The 16,288-nt window shown below is 41.7% G+C and overlaps 1 protein-coding gene across 4 annotated transcripts in view; it reads right to left on the bottom strand.

Moving 5' to 3' along the window:
* LOC122539369 (alpha-1,3-mannosyl-glycoprotein 4-beta-N-acetylglucosaminyltransferase B-like) overlaps window positions 1-16,288 on the bottom strand; it is a 251,205-nt gene that overhangs the window by 118,048 nt on the left and 116,869 nt on the right. The window lies entirely within an intron of this gene.

A 16,288-nucleotide genomic window follows, 5' to 3' on the forward strand; every position in this document is an offset into this window, starting at 1 on the left:
GCAGTGATGATAGCATATGCTGTGAAATTACTCACCTGTCCACTTTCTTGCCCTCATATCAGGGCAATCCACCTGTAACCATTTCCTAGTTTGTCCCTTTTTTGTCTCTCTTAGAAGGCTATATGGGTTGGGTTATGGAGATGTGAGGAAAAAGTGGGGTTTGCCAAAGACAAATACGGGCAGTGAAGTGTAGAAACTAACATGAAAATATATTAAACATACAGCCACAGAGTCATAGAGATGTACAGCATGGAAACAGACCCTTCGGTCCAACCCATCCATGCCGACCAGATATCCCAACCCAATCTAGTCCCACCTGCCAGCACCCGGCCCATATCCCTCCAAACCCTTCCTATCCAAGTGCCTCTTAAATGTTGCAATTGTACCAGCCTCCACCGCTTCCTCTGGCAGCTCATTCCATACACACACCACCTTCTGTGTGATATTCAATATCTTTTTTGTTCTTCATTTTTACCTATTCAAATATTTAAATGATGTTGGAATAGAGAATGATGGGAAATGGATATTATCCATCACCAGCTTGTGTGTGTTTCTGGAGTACCAAACAAGCACATCTGTGATAAAGGCTTGGGAACTCACTGGATGTTGTCGGACACAGAAGGTTTGCGTTATAAAGATAGGCTGGGATGTTTTCACTGGAACATAGGAGATTAAGAGGTGACCTTATAGAAGCTTATAAAATAACGAAGAGTATAGACAAAGCTAATAGCAGTTGTTCTTTCCCTAGGATGGGAGATTTCATGACTGGGAGGCATATTCTGAAGGTGGGAGGAGAGAAAGTTAAAAAAAAAAGACATGGGGGCAATTTTTTTACATTGAGGGTGATTCGCATATAGAATGAACTTCCAGAGCAAGTGGTGGATGTGGATACAATTACAATGTTTAAAAGATATTTGGATAAATACATGAAAAGGAAATTCTGGAGGGATACGGGCCACGCGCAGAAGAGGTTAGTTTGGGATTAGGGTCGGCATGGACTGGTTGGGCTGAAGGGTCTGCTTCCATGCTGTATGACTGGTTAAACTCTATGGGAGAATAACTCTGTGACTGCTATTCCCATTGATTCTCTAATAATTGAAGAATCAGTGATGAAGATAATCTGTGACTCCACTATTACAGGGATTAAAGAATATTAAGAGGAGCAGGTTGAATAGCTGTGTCACTTTGAGCACTGGGCTTCAATTAAACCTAAACCTTTGAGAATCTATGGTTCCTCACTACTGCTCTCAAAGGTCAGACAATGTGAAATAAACTTAGACTCTAATGGTTGTTAATCTGCAGTGTAAACCTGCTAATAATTTGGATTTACACAAGCAACTTCCTTTAGTGAGGCCTCAAGAATTGGTATGAAAAGAAGAAAACATTTACATAGTTGCTGTAACATTAGCCTTGCAATTTGGAGGCAGAAAATATCCGACATCCATTCAGCACTTGTCTGATCTCTCATTGCTTCAAAGGGTCATGGTTAGACAGTATTCAAAACACAGAAGAAGTAACAATGGATTTGTTCAATTAAATGAAAAGGTGACAAAGCCTATTTGTGTTTCTAATGTTGAAATAGACTCCATGAGTATAATGTTCAAATAGGCTCCGTGAGTATAAGGTTGTGTTTAAAATAAATACTGTGAAACAAGTAGTTTTTCCAGATTCAGTGGAAACAAGTCAATCATTACAAGGCTGAGAAATTTAAATTCTCTGATTGACAGCATGATCACAGATTCTACAAAATCAGATTTTTCAAAAAGAGATATCCAAAATCATCAAGCTTGCCCTCAGTAATTTTGTGTTACATAAGGCAGGAACAGGTGGTGGTGTTCTGAGTAAATACAAATTGAAGAGTAAGATCAAATTTAACAATAAATCCAGGGTTGACCTGTGCATTTGTATATGTCGCCTTCACAATGGAGATCATCCGTGAGTTTCAGCAGTGGATAAGGAAGCAAGTGCATGTGACTCAGCCTCCTGGTGATGGAGCATGCATTTACTGTCAAGGTTGTAGGACACCGGATGGATAAAATACTGCAGCAACTGGACGCTGAGATAGGAATATTAATGTTCCCACAATGGCAAGTATTTCTGTGCTGACTATGTGCTGGAATTTATCATCAGAAGTACATAGTGAGGTAAATGCCAAGGCAGCTGTATCTTTGTATAAAATGTTTCCACTTCAATGTGCTTGTGCCGAAATCTTTTTGTGGAACAGACACTTGGTATTATGATTGCTGAATAAATGAACTGAAAAAAAAATCAATCAGAAGAAAGTGCTCATAGAATCTAATCCAACAGGGAAGGAAATTGATGCACCAGTACTCCCCGTGTCTGCATGGGTTTCCTCCGGGTGCTCCGGTTTCCTCCCACAGTCCAAAGATGTGCAGGTCAGATGAATTGGCCATGCTAAATTGCCCGTAGTGTTAGGTAAGGGGTAAATGTGGGGGTATGGGTGGGTTGCGCTTCGGCGGGGCGGTGTGGACTTGTTGGGCCGAAGGGCCTGTTTCCACACTGTAAGTAATCTAATCTAACCTAATACTATTGGCATACTATTCTTGGATAATTTTTTTTATTAGCTTGATAAATAGATGACTAAATAATAAATCTATGGATAATCAGGTTCTGAATAACATCCTGTAGATTCTAGCCCAGTGAAGAATCCAGAAGTGATACATTGTCTTTTTAGAATTAATATTGATTTTGCTAAAGTGCAAGAGGTTTATAGTGAAATTTTCTGTACAAAACTAAAATTAGGACAGACACAAATTTTGTCAGATTTGTTCGATGGAACTACAGATCAGAAAATCCTTTGTTTGGTGAACAATTGCTAACTTCTGATGATTAAATTGAATTGTTGGAAACATTGGGAGCACTGAACTCTGCATCCAAATCTCTGATCTGCCTTACTACTAAGTCCAACTTTATGAATGGCAGACCAACTAATTTGGTACAGTCAACTTGTTTCAGAGATGACGTTCAGCAGACACTTTCTAAACTTATTCAATGTTAAGTTGAGGGAAACGAAGCATTCAAAGATATGGGGTTGGGTTGAATCTTTGTTGTGGAGGTGCTGCTGTTGGACTGCGGTGGACAAAGTCAGATGACACCAGGTTCTAGTCTAACAGGTTTATTTGAAATCACAAGCTTTCCAAGGGCTGCTCCTTCATCAGGCTCCTTTATCTGACGAAGGAGTAGTGCTCCAAAAGCTTGTGACTTCATATAAACCTGTTGAACTATAACCTGATGTCGTATGACTTTTACACTTTGAAAGTGTAAAAGGTGTAGGCTGTACTCACTAAGCCCTCCCTCCAAAGGTTTATTGTTCAGTGGCAGGAATAAGCTTTTTCTTTTGTCATTTAGGAATTCTTATTCCACATTAGTGGGCGGCACAGTGGTTAGCACTGCTGCCTCATAGCGCCAGAGACCCGGGTTCAATTCCCGACTCCCGACTGTGTGGAGTTTGCACATTCTCCCCGTGTCTGCGTGGGTTTCCTCCTGGTGTTCCGGTTTCCTCCCACAATCCAAAGATGTGCAGGTCAGGTGGAATTGGCCATGCTAAATTGCCCGTAGTGTTAGGTAAAAAGGGTAAATGTAGGGGAATGGGTGGGTTGCGCTTCAGCGGGTCGGTGTGGACTTGTTGGGCCGAAGGGCCTGTTTCCACACTGTAAGTAATCTAATCTAATCTAATAAATTATTCATCTTGTCTAATAGGGAAATCGCTCATACTTCTACTGCTTTCCAGGCGAGACTAGGAGATGCTGGTTCTCCCTCACTTCCAGGAGAAAAAAAGCTGATTTTATGTGTACCTCAAACTGTTTCACATTCTAATAATAAAAAAAGTTAAATTTGATCTTCTTCAGTCTCATTTTAGTCAGTCCACTTATTTTGACTGGGTGGGGGGACCCAGCATTGACATACTAATTTTGTAAAACTTAAACAGAAATACATTCAAACAATAAGGAAATAAAGACTTCTTTTGTGTGTCTGGCTGAAGAGAATTAGATCACTGCCTCCCTTATTTACAATATTTTCCAAATCATGACAACTTCCATAGGGGCCAGACAATCCATGGCTTCACTATTACAGGGAGTAAAGAACATTAAGAGGAGCAGGATTGAATGTGGCTGTGTCACGTTGAGCACCAGGCATCAAAGGTCAGACAGTGTGAAATAATTTAAGACTGCAATGGTTGTGAATCTGCAGCATAAATCTACCAAGAATTTTGGATTTATGTAAGCAATTTTCTTTAGAGAGGCCTTAAGAATTGGTGATGGAGAAAGAGAAACATTTACATAGGTGCAGTAACATAAGTGAAGACCTTGTACTTGGATACAGAAAGAATCCGACACCCATTCAGCACTTGTCTGATTTCTCTGCTTCAAAGGGTTATGTTTAGACAGCATTCAAAATGCAGAAGTCGTAATAAACGAAAAGTTGTCAAACCTTATTTGTGTTTCTAATGTTGAAATAGGCTCCATGATTATAAGTTTGTATGTTTAAAACTAATACTGCTATAAGAATAATTTTTCAGAATCCATGAGAACAAGTCAGTCATTACAAGGCTGAAAAGTTTAAATTCTCTGACTGACAAGGCAATCACAGTTTCTAGAAAAGAGCCATTTTAAATCATCATGCTCGCCCTGAGTATTATCAAGCCATCACAGTATTCATGACATGCGCTTAACAAACGGAAGTAAATCAGAGAATCTGAGTAACAATGCCTTGTACGTAAATACATCGGTTAAACTGTTGAATCACAAAGTTGCACTTTAATCCATTTTCTGGGATTTTCAATCGGTTCCCATATTACTTTCCTTGATTTCTTTAAGGCCCTACTTAAGTTACAGACAGTTCTCAGATACAATTAGTTCTATTGATGCTAAATGTGGTTTCTGTGTCACTGCACAAAAGATGAACCACAGAAACATCTCTTTATGCATAAGATTTATGGATATGCAACTGTCCCTACCCCAACAGCTAGTGTGTTGAATCTGCTTACAACAACAAAAGGAAATGTATAAACATTACTGGTAGCTTCTGAGAAGTTGGTACAGAGGACAGGAGACAAGACTAGTGCAAACTGATAAGATTAATTAACACTAAAACTATTTGCAGTAGGATAATAAGACAAGGCTTCCCCAGTGCTTTCTTCTATCAGGTTTCAGTCCCGTGTGGACTGACATCTGTGTTATTATGACACAACTCCTCACACAAATGCACCATAGCTCCTGTTAGAGCACTAATCTATTGAACTTTTTAATCTATGTCTTGCAAAAATCTGTATCTCTACATTCTACTTGCACATGGGAAGGATTTAGAAGGATATGGGTCAAGTGCTGGCAAATGGAATTAGATTAATTTAGACATCTGGTCAGCATGGATGAGTTGGACCAAAGTGTCTGTTTTGGGCTGTACAACTCGATAACTTTGACATCCTCCTACAACTGGTGTCCCTCAACATCTGCATAGATAGTCTTTAGGCTGGTTTTACTAAGCCCTCCAAACATGCAGAAAGTTTTTTTGAGGTTGAGGATCCATTCATTTAAAATTTATTCTCTGAGCATCTTCATTAGTGTCTGTGCCATACTTTGTTGTGCAATCATACTATCCTTCAGAAGTTCAAGATATGCACCCTATCCAGCTACTTTACATCATCGCTTGCCTGATCAACAGACATTGTAACTGCAGCTGTAAAACACAAGCAACCAACCCATCCTCAGCATCACACCATATTAGAATCCATATTGAGGGAGTGCTATTCGTTCCCTCACACACAGCGCAGCATAACACCGCATCATTGCTCATGGCTAACCATGGTCAACCCTCTGACCAACTTGGATAGACAGCCCTGACTGATGAATGATCAGACCCTTGACTGATCCTGTTCAGCCCTGATTGATTTGCTATTAATGCCCTGTCTGGGTGCACTGGAACTGCAGGATGACCGTGGCCCACTCTTTGGACTGCAATGGTACAGAACTCCTGACCTTACCCACTCTAATGCCTGATTGACCACTTTTAATCTTCTGGCCTGATATTAGACAACATCCTCAATTTATTGTGCTCGGATTCCCTGACTAACAACCCTTCTCTTTGACTCAAGTGAAGGCCACTCCCCTTGGAATTTGCAATAGAGCCATTTGGTCAAAGCACATGCAATGTATTTGCCATGCAAGCTGCTGGCACATGCTGCAAGTATGGCACTGATTAGATTAGATTCCCTACAGTGTAGAAACAGGCCATTCGGCCCAACAGCTCCATACCAGCCCTCTGAAGAGTAACCCACATAGACCCATTCCCCTACCCTATATTTACCCCTGACTAATTCACCTAACCCTATGGGCAATTTAGCATGGCCAATTCACCTGACCCGCACATCTTTGGATTAGTATAGCTTGGTGTTGGAAAGCAAAATATCACCTCCCTCTCACTGATCACAGTGGCAAACTGATTGGGTTTGTGTCTATGCAAAGTGGCAAGGCAAGGCAGAGGTACAGTGAACCTGTAAGTTCTGAAGGATACAGGAATAAGCAAAAAGGCAAGGCAGAAATGCTGAAAATATCCAAGTAGGTGCAAAGTGAATAAGAACTAACAGCAAGCTAAGAACCCTGCACTGAATTCTGTTCCAATGCACGAGACAGCTAACTGTCCCTGTATGCAAAGTGGCCTGCAGCAGCAGTGCAGTATAAAGGTATTGGTGCACTGCAAACGGGCAAACTGTATTCCAAGCTAGTCTGAAATGTGCTATGGTGATATAAGGCTGTGCATGCCCGAAGCCAACCTCTATTGTACAGGCAGTCACTGCTCATGGGGTGTAACCTGAGATGTTAGGGGTGCTGCCCAAGCTGGAGCGTCAGATGAGCAAGCAACAAGTTGGAGCAGCCAGTTCTGACTGTCATGTTGAGAATTGTCAGTATTTAGTTTGTCTCTGTTGCACAGGAGAATAGGAAATTGAACATACACGAGGTATGATTAGGCACTAATGAGGTGTAAATGTGGCAAATAGGATACTCACTACTCATGAGTGAGATTTTCATCTCAACCTCCAAACCTTGGGTGTAAAAACAAAAGCAAGAATTGAATTTTTCTGATCTCACCACATTTTCCCAACTGACTTGTCACAGCCCACAATGTTCAAAGGCTGAGAAAATTCAATCCAGCATCTCTGAGATTTGTAAGTCTTTCTATCTTAAGATGATATGAAGATGACCTTTGACTTTAGGTTGGCTCCTCCTGGACCTTGGCATTTGGTGAACGAAGGCTCTAGGGTTTTTTTTTGTTTATTTGAAGCTATTTATGCCCAACAAAAAGAACTGTGATGCCAGCTCCTGGATGGAATTTAAAGTCCGTAAGGACATTCATTGTGGTTCTCATGTGATGTATTGGCTCTCATTCTAAATGATATTATCATTTGGTGGTGGTTTGGTGCTTGTGCCATTTGTGTGGAACTTCTTTGCTTTAAGGATTTTGTCTTATGTTTGCCAACACAGCCGCAGAAGTTTAAGCAGATTATTCCTACTCCCTTTGGGACTTAGAACTGCCACGGGGAGCCATGGATAAACAAGTCTTTCCCCTGCTTGCAGTTGCAGTGCATTTTCAATTCTTTCAGCTCTGCCTGCTCAATGCTCAAAGCTGAATGGTTTCAAATAGGTTACTGCCAAGCAGCTATGCTTAAACTGTCTGGGGCTGTCTACCTTTTGCAAGGTTTTAGGGTGAAGTAGCGTGGAGGTTGCACACCCTGATCTGATGTTTCTCCAGTTCTGTCCATGTTGGTTCCTGGGCTATCCTCCTGGTTTACCTCTCCCCAGTCTGATTGCTGGACTGGCTTTGAAACCTTTTACCCACTGCTCTCCACAGCTGGGATTCTCCTCAGGCTTCTCCCTGTCATTCAACACTGTTTTTCTTGGTCTGGTCACTTCTTGCCACTAAGTATAAGTATCTCTTGTAGTTTCTGGGAGCTTGGTACAGATGAAAACTGGACACAAAACTAGTACAAACTAGTACATACATATGCATGGAAAAATAAGCCTTCACTAGTGTCTTTTTCCATTAAGTTCCAGTCCCATATGATTAGATAAACAAAAAACAAAGAAAATGTACAGCCCAAGGAAATGTCCCTTCGGACCTCCAAGCCTGAGCCGATCCAAATCCACTGTCTAAACCTATCACCCATTTCCGAAGGATCTGTATCCCTCTGCTCCCCACTGACTCATGCATCTGTCCAGATGCATCTTAAATGAATCTACCATGCCTGCCTCTACTACCTCTGCTGGCAATGTGTTCCATGCACCTACCACCCTCTGTGTGAAGTACTTTCTGCATGTATCTCCCTTAAACTTTTCTCCTCTCACCTTGAATGTGTGACCTCTTGTTATTGAATCCCTCACCCTGGGAAAAGCTTAGCTCTATCCACCCTGTCTATACCCTTCATGATTTTGTAGACCTCAATCTCCTTTTTTCTAATGAAAACAATCCTAACCTACTCAACCTCTCTTCATAGCTAGCACCTTCCATAGCAGACAACATCCTCATAAACCTTCTCTGCACCCTCTCCAAAGCGTCCACATCCTTTTGGTAATGTGGCAACCAGAACTGTACACAGTATTCTAAATGCGGCCAAAGCAAAGTCTTGTACAATATTAACGTGACCTGCCAGCTCTTAAACTCAATACCCCGTCCGATAAAGGCAAGAATACCATACATCTTCTTGACCACTCTATCCAACCTGTGCAGTCATCTTCAGGGTACAATGAACCTGAACTCCCAGATCCCTCTGCTCATCAACTTTTCCCAAGGCTCTTCCATTTACTGTATAGTTCACTCTAGAACTAGAATTCCCAAAATGCATCACTTCACATTTGCCTGGATTGAACTCCATCTGCTACTTCTTCACCCAACTCTCCAGTCTATCTCTATCCTCCAGTATTCTTTGACAGTCCTCTATGCTTTCTGCTCCTCCATCAATCTTCGTGTCATATGCAAACTTGTTGATCATACCAATGGTGCCCTTTTCCAGATCATTTATGTATATCACAAACAACAGTGGCCCCAGCACTGACCCCTGTGGAACACCACTGGTCACCTTTCTCCATTTCAAGAAACTCCCTTCGACTACTACTCCTTGTCTCCTGTTGCTCAACCACTCCTTTATCCACTTAGCTAGAACACCATGCACAACATGTGACTTCCCTTTCTCCATTAGTTTACCATGGGGAACCCTATCAAATGTCTTATTAAAGTCCATGCATATGACATCTACAGCTTTTCCTTCATCTATCAACTTGGTCACTACCTCAAAAAACTCTACTAAGTTGGTAAGACGTGATCCCCCTGCACAAAACCATGTTGCCTATCACTGATAAGCCCATTCTTTTTTAAATAAAAGCATGTTTTATCCCTCAGTGCCTTCTCCAGCAGCTTTCCCACCACTGATGTCAAGCTCACTAGTCTGCAGTTACCTGGAATATCCCTACTACCCTTCTTGGACAGAGGGACAACATTAGCAACTCTCCAGTCCTCCAGCACTTCACCTGTGTTTAAGGATGCTAAAAAGATATCTGTCAGGGCCCCAGCTATTTCCTCTCTCACCTCCCTCAGCAACCTGGGATAGATCCCATCCGGTCCTGAGGATTTGTCCACCTAAATATCCTTTAGCCTACCCAACTCATCCTCCCTCCTCATGTCAACATGATCCAGAGTAAACAAACTTCTATCTCTAATCTCAACATTCATCATATCTCTCTCTTCAGTGAACACTGTTGCAAGGTAATTATTGAGAATCTCACCCATTTTTTCAGGCTCGACACACAACCTTTCTTCCTTATCCTTAAGAGGAGCAACCCTTTCTCTAGTTACCCTCTTGCTCCTTATATATGAATAGAAGGCCTAGGGGTTCTCCTTAGATGTTGTTTTGGAGACTTGACTCCTTTCAGGAACCTGGGCACGAGTGTTACAACATGCCTAACCTGTGAGCAATGCTGCCACCAGGATTGTCATTGGATAACTGCCATTATATATAAATAAAAGGCCTTTGGATTCTCCTTAATTCTGCTCGTTAAAGTTATTTCATGACCCCTTTTAGACATGGCTCGTTATGCAGATGCTCAGCAGCATTGATACAGTTAATCCTTCAGTCTACATGAAGGAGCCTCTTTCCCTCGCAGTTATATTTCTATTGGCTTCTTAGAGATGATGGATAGATTTCTGGGCCTGCATTGGCAGCATTACTTCATTTACTTTACGGCATCAAAGTGAAATGGGTAGAGATTGAGGGATAAATATTGGTCAGGACTTTCCAACTTTGTGCTTCCAGTTAAAACATATAGCAGTTTGCAGTCTTAGATCTGTCTTTTCAATATGTACTGTCATGGGGTGTGCTGTCTCCTAATGGAGAATGAAATTGCTTATTAAATATCAAGCTTTTAAAATGTGATTACATAAATCAGATGGCCCTTTGCTTACCTTCCCAGCTGTGTGTCTGCAGATTGGAGATTTTCCATCCATCCATGCCAGTGTTGGGCAGGAATTTACCATTAATTCTTTTTGTTTTCTCGCGCTTCCAACTTAAGAAACAAGTAATTTGAAATATCACTAACTGTTTTTCCATGGCCAGTATCCTCCTCAGCCCTTTGCCCACATGTCAAAGAAAACCACCAGCCTGCCAGCTCTTAGACCAACTCACATACCACTTCAACCCTTCAAAACTTTAGTTTGGAGCTCACGGACTCCTTTGACTTGCATGCTTCCATCAGATTGTTTATATGGAGGGACAAATGTACCTCATGCATCTGCACAACCTGCAACCTTTGGCTCTTAGCTTGCTTTCTTAGCACACACTCACTTTATCTCCCAATGGAAGGCTGCCAGTCTCTGTATACTCCACATTGCTTTCTTCATGCACGTTCACTGACTTCAGCAGTGATTTATGAAATAATTCCACAGAGGCTGGTATCCTGTCGCTGAGTCACCCTTTATTTACACGTGGAGAGTCCTTGACTTTGATTCAGCACCCTCAGAGCCAGTTCTCAGAATGCACACGATATCTGACACTCCTGTTCTTCTCTGTCAGCCAGGGCTCCCTGATTGGGACAGATTTACAGTCCCAATCAGGGTACTCCCATTTTATAAGGGCCACCTGACTGCCCTCATTACAATCAATATAACTCGAAGACTGCAGCTTCTATGTGGCTCACATTATTTTCGTGGCACACAGAGTCTTTACTGTTTAGTTACAAGCTGCCAGTTACTGTGCATTTTCTGCTGCTTTTTAGTGCAGAGGAAAAGATAGGCAGCTTGTGATGGTGGGGAGTACTGAACTGTCTATCTTCCAGTCAGACACCAAATGTGTTTCAAGCATGTAAAAGTCAAAGGCAAACAGTCCCTTGTGGGGTAAAGGGTAACTACATTCATCGTCACAAGTACTGCCAGTCAGTCAAAGAGCTTGTCCTTTGCCAGTCCAGAGGGGTTAGCCATGGTCAATCAGGTGCTTGGACCTACCGGAATCTGGGAATCTAGGTCTTTGCAAATTGGAGAATTGGCCACAATCAGTCCTGTAGGTCAAGTGCAGCCAGTCCAGACATTACAGATAGGATGTAGTCGAGATATCAATCTAGGGCTGGGCCACAGTCAGGCAGGACTATCTTACAAAATCTCTCTGGGAGATGGGCTATTGTCAGTCTTGGAGCTTGATCAATAATGTTTAAGGAGATTATCATGAAGCAACCTTCTAGCCCTAGTAAGTGGGCAACTCTAGTCTAGGGATAGTCTTCATTGTCCTGGGTTGTTGGGAGAGGGATTGGTGACAGTATGGTGGCAATTATAATGGTAAATTGGGACCATTATGAATGGGAAGTGACTGGGAGCTCTGGAAGGGAGAGGTTCAAATGGATCATGCTAACTCTGGCTGAGTGAAAGTGGAGACATTAATAGTTCAGGAATTGATTTGAATGGGATGGTGCAGGCTGAGGGTCTTAGAGGCCACAGAACAGCAACACAGTTTGTGTCATCTGACACCTCTGAAAGGTTCACATCATCCATGTGGAAAGTTGTCTATGCGCACCCTTTGTCAAACACTGCCAGTAAAAACATGGAGGTGCACAAAAGAGCACAACAAATATGAGTGAATGGGACAGAATGACATCACTGGCAGGGGTACTGGGTGCACATGCTCACAGAGAACATTTTGAGCACGTCAGCAGACATTTTCCCACAAAACAGGGAACTTGAAGGATAGGATGAAATAAGTTTGTCAGAAGCAGAGCCTGGAAGACACATACACTGAAACAACGCTAGAAGTTTGACATGTCAGATTGAAAGTCAACTGCACAGTAACTACAGAAGATGGCTGACACTACATTCAAGATAGGTGAAGTAAGTTGTTGGGATTTTTCTTTAGGATGGGGAAAGCTCTTGAAACTGATGGCTCAGGACATTTACAGTAATCTGTCACCTGTCTGCCCTCAATTTGAACAACCTGCTCATAAAGTACACTGACCCAGGGGAAAAAAAGCATATTGGGAAAATGACCATTCACTTCTTCGAATTTCACGACAATTGAGGAAAGGCAACAACAGTTAAACAGCTGTGGACTCAGGTTTCACACTCTCAACTCAAAGGTTCTAACAACTTTCAACTGCATCTGCTTTTCTATTCCTATGAAATAACTTCCCACCACTTCTTTTTAAATTCATTACCCTGTCTTTGTGTATGTGTTTCATGTTATATTTTTATTCTTCTTCAGGTCAGTGGGTAAAAACATTCCCTTATCTTTCACTCATGTAAAGCATGGTAATTGGCTCTGGCATTTCCCAGCTAACTGCGTTATAAATTTGTTGTGACTGATCAACGGGAAGTTAAAAAGAGGGGAACTGAATCCCACCCCTTACCTGTTTGGAACACTTGGTGGCTAAAATGCCTTGCAATGCACTTCAGCTCTCTTAAGGCAATATTGAAACTTCTGTTGCTTTAACATCTTTCTCACAGTAAAGAGATTAATGGTCAGCAAATTTTTCACCTGTCAGGATACAGTCTCTATCCCAGGATAAAGAATCAGCACTGATTACATTTTCAGTGTCCCTGCCACCACCACCAATTTCTTGCCTGCTGAGGACATCCATATGTCTTGGTTTTAACCTAAACTGTCGGATTTAGAGCCCATTTCTCACATTGGCCAAATTTATACCCTGTTGGCTTTAAATGAAAGTAAAATTGAACAGTGTGTAAATCCATAATTTACTCAACCCTTTCTCATTCTCAGTGGGTGATTTGAATTATAATCAAGGTTTTATACACTCCTTCCACTTGGGATTAATGAGTAATGATGAAGAATTGTAATCCTGGCTAACTGTTTGCACTCCATCATGGAGGTTGACATGCTATTTTTATGAACAGGGAACTTGTTCAGCTGTCTGAAGCTTCAAGTTTGCTCAGCAGACTCCATACTGTATCAAAACTGGCACTTAAATCTCACTAACTCCAGTGTAAAAGAAGTTAATTAGGAGGTGCTTCTTTCAACAGGAGAACTGATGGAATTCTGGACCTTGTACTCAAACAGCATGGACAGAATGGGCTGAAGGGCTCGTTTCATCCTATAAAGCTTTATGACTGTGACTTCCAACTATGATTGAGCTTAATAGATATTTTAAGGTGTTGGAAGATTTAGAGTTAATGAAAATAAATGTGATCGCCACTGATCTGATAATTGAATAGTGGAATAAGCTTGAGGGACCGAATGGCCTGTTTCTGCTGTAACTGTGTTATTGAGGTTCATTGAAAGTTTGAATACACTCTCACATTCTTCTTGGCCTTCATGATTAGGACTGTACTTATTGCACTGTGTGTTCCACTCACAAAGTGAACATAATGATGTGGGGATAAAACAAAATCAAAGCAACTTTTAAAACTATATTCAACTAGCCAACTCTTCAATCTATAACATGCTGTTACTTCCATTTACATCTTGGTTTTCTTGTGACATGAGCGTTATCAAACAAGGAATGGATCATTTCAGATGGCAAGCCAAGCAGCTTTCTTAGGTTTTCCGAAGTTAAGACACACTTTTTATGTTTCCTATCAAGTTAATTATTTATCAGCAAGGAGCTGATGCATAAATAAAGAAGAAACAATTAAATTGTCATTTTGTGTCTGATTGATGGGAGAATGAGTAGTTGTCCAATAAGAAGGACAAATGCAAGAGTGTGCACTCAAGGCTGCCATATTTAAAGGCCATAAGTTGTAGGAGTAGAGAAAGGCCATTTCGTCCATTGAGTCTGCAGAGATTGTAAGTAGGTTAGCTAGGTTAACCTCACTGTCTGAGTTCCCTGATTGTTACTGTTAATCTGGTCCAATAAGGCAGTCCTCGGCAGACTGATATAAACAGAAATGTCAGAGGGTCTGTTCACTATGAGTGCTGGCTCTGAGGGAGATGGATCAGTGTTAAGGACTCTGCACATGTTAATTAAGGGTGACTTGGTGTTGGGATACTGGCTCCACCATTCAGTGAGATCATGGCTGATTTGGTCAAGTTGAACTTCACTTTCCTGCTTTTTCCATTTGATTCCTTTATTGATTAAACATCTGACTGTCTCTATCTTGAATATACTTAACAATGCAATCTTTATAGCCATCTGTGGTAATGATTGTAACAGCTTCACTACGCTCTGGGAGAAGAAATCCCTCCTTATTTCTGCTTTAAATGTGCAACCCCCTTTTCTGAGATTATACCCTCTGTTTCTCAAATCTCCCACAAAGGGAAACAACCTTTCTGCATGTACCCTGTCAAGTCTCCTAAGAGTCTCAAATGTTTCAATAAGGCTGTTCCTCATTCTTCGATATTCCAATGAGTACAGATCCAACCTACTCAACTTCTCCTCATAATGCAGACCCCTCCATTTCTGATTTCAGCTTAGTGAACCTCCTCTGGACTCCCCCCAATGCCAATATATCTTTCCTTAGATTAGGGGTCCACAACTTTTCACAGTATTCCAGCTATGGTCGGACTACGGTCTTGTATAGTTTTAACAAAAAAAATCTAAACTTTGAAATAAAGGCACCTGTGCATCCACACGTGTGTGTGTGCATATGTGTGCGTGCGTGTGTGTGTGCGTGTATGTAGGGATGGGGAGGGATTTGGCAGGGGTTCAACTTGACATTATGGCTCCTTACTTTGAAATAAAGGCCTATCTCCCCAATCCTGTATCCCCTGAATTACAACGTCCACTCAACTGACTCATTTCTATATCCACCCCGGGGGGTTCCTCCCTGTACCAATATGCTGTGGTCAGTTACTCATTCTCCCTGCAAGTCCCCAGACTCATCTGCACAGCTAGCAAGAATCTCAAACTGTTGGACCATTTCAGAGGCTGAGGCTCTTTAACTGTAAGTCTGGGTTCTCATACCTATTTCATCTATGGTCTGACCCTTCAGTGTCTGACCACAGACTAATTTAAAATGACCTAATTTTAAAGATGTGACTATCACTGGAACAAAGCATCCAGGTACTTAATCCTTCCCTGATGTGGTGCAATGTCCTTGCACTATGATAGTAAGGACACTTTAGGGAATGTTTCATAATTGTTACAAGTTGAGAAAGTTGTGATACAAATAAATGGAAAATTTTCTGTCTTGGGACAATGGCAAACATGCTCACACTCTGCAGGATAAAGGGTATGGAGCAGAAGAAGGACTTGAGTGTAAGGTTTATGATCAGTCACGTGAGGAGTGTGTGTGTGTGTGTGCATTAACATTGCAGTAGTGAACCATTGGATGTCTTGTTTGGATATCAACACAGCTCAGCAGATTGAAACCTCCTGATATTGAGTCACTTCAGCTGCTAGCAAGGGAGTGCACAAGAATGAAGAGCTTGGGTATGCTCACATCTCACCTTATCGGGGCCACAATGACGTTGGCTATTGTGAGAGGTGTTGCAGAATCATGTGAGAATTTCAGCAAGGCCTATTTTGAAGTCAAGACCAACTCTCTGCACTTTTAACTACATTCTGGGCTTTGAGATGAGATTTGGTTTGCCTATTAAGGTGGGGGGGGGAGGGGTGGGGGTTAAGATCTCATGAACTGCAGATCTCATCTCTTTAATATGCAGCCTCCTACCTACTAGCAAGATAAAGCAAACTAGATGGCGAGAATTCTTGACCTGGAAGCCAGAGTGGGTACTTGGTGGCTTCAGCTTGCTGCTAGCTGCAAAGAGCCTCCATGTTGCATTAGCATCCCAGGAAATGATTCAAGAGCAGCAGCTGCTCACATCCTTTGTCCATAGATATTGGCA

The sequence above is a fragment of the Chiloscyllium plagiosum genome, unplaced genomic scaffold, assembly GCF_037043375.1.
Source record: "Chiloscyllium plagiosum isolate Xiang-an unplaced genomic scaffold, Cpla_swu_hap1 HiC_scaffold_36, whole genome shotgun sequence".
Lineage (NCBI taxonomy): Eukaryota > Metazoa > Chordata > Chondrichthyes > Orectolobiformes > Hemiscylliidae > Chiloscyllium > Chiloscyllium plagiosum.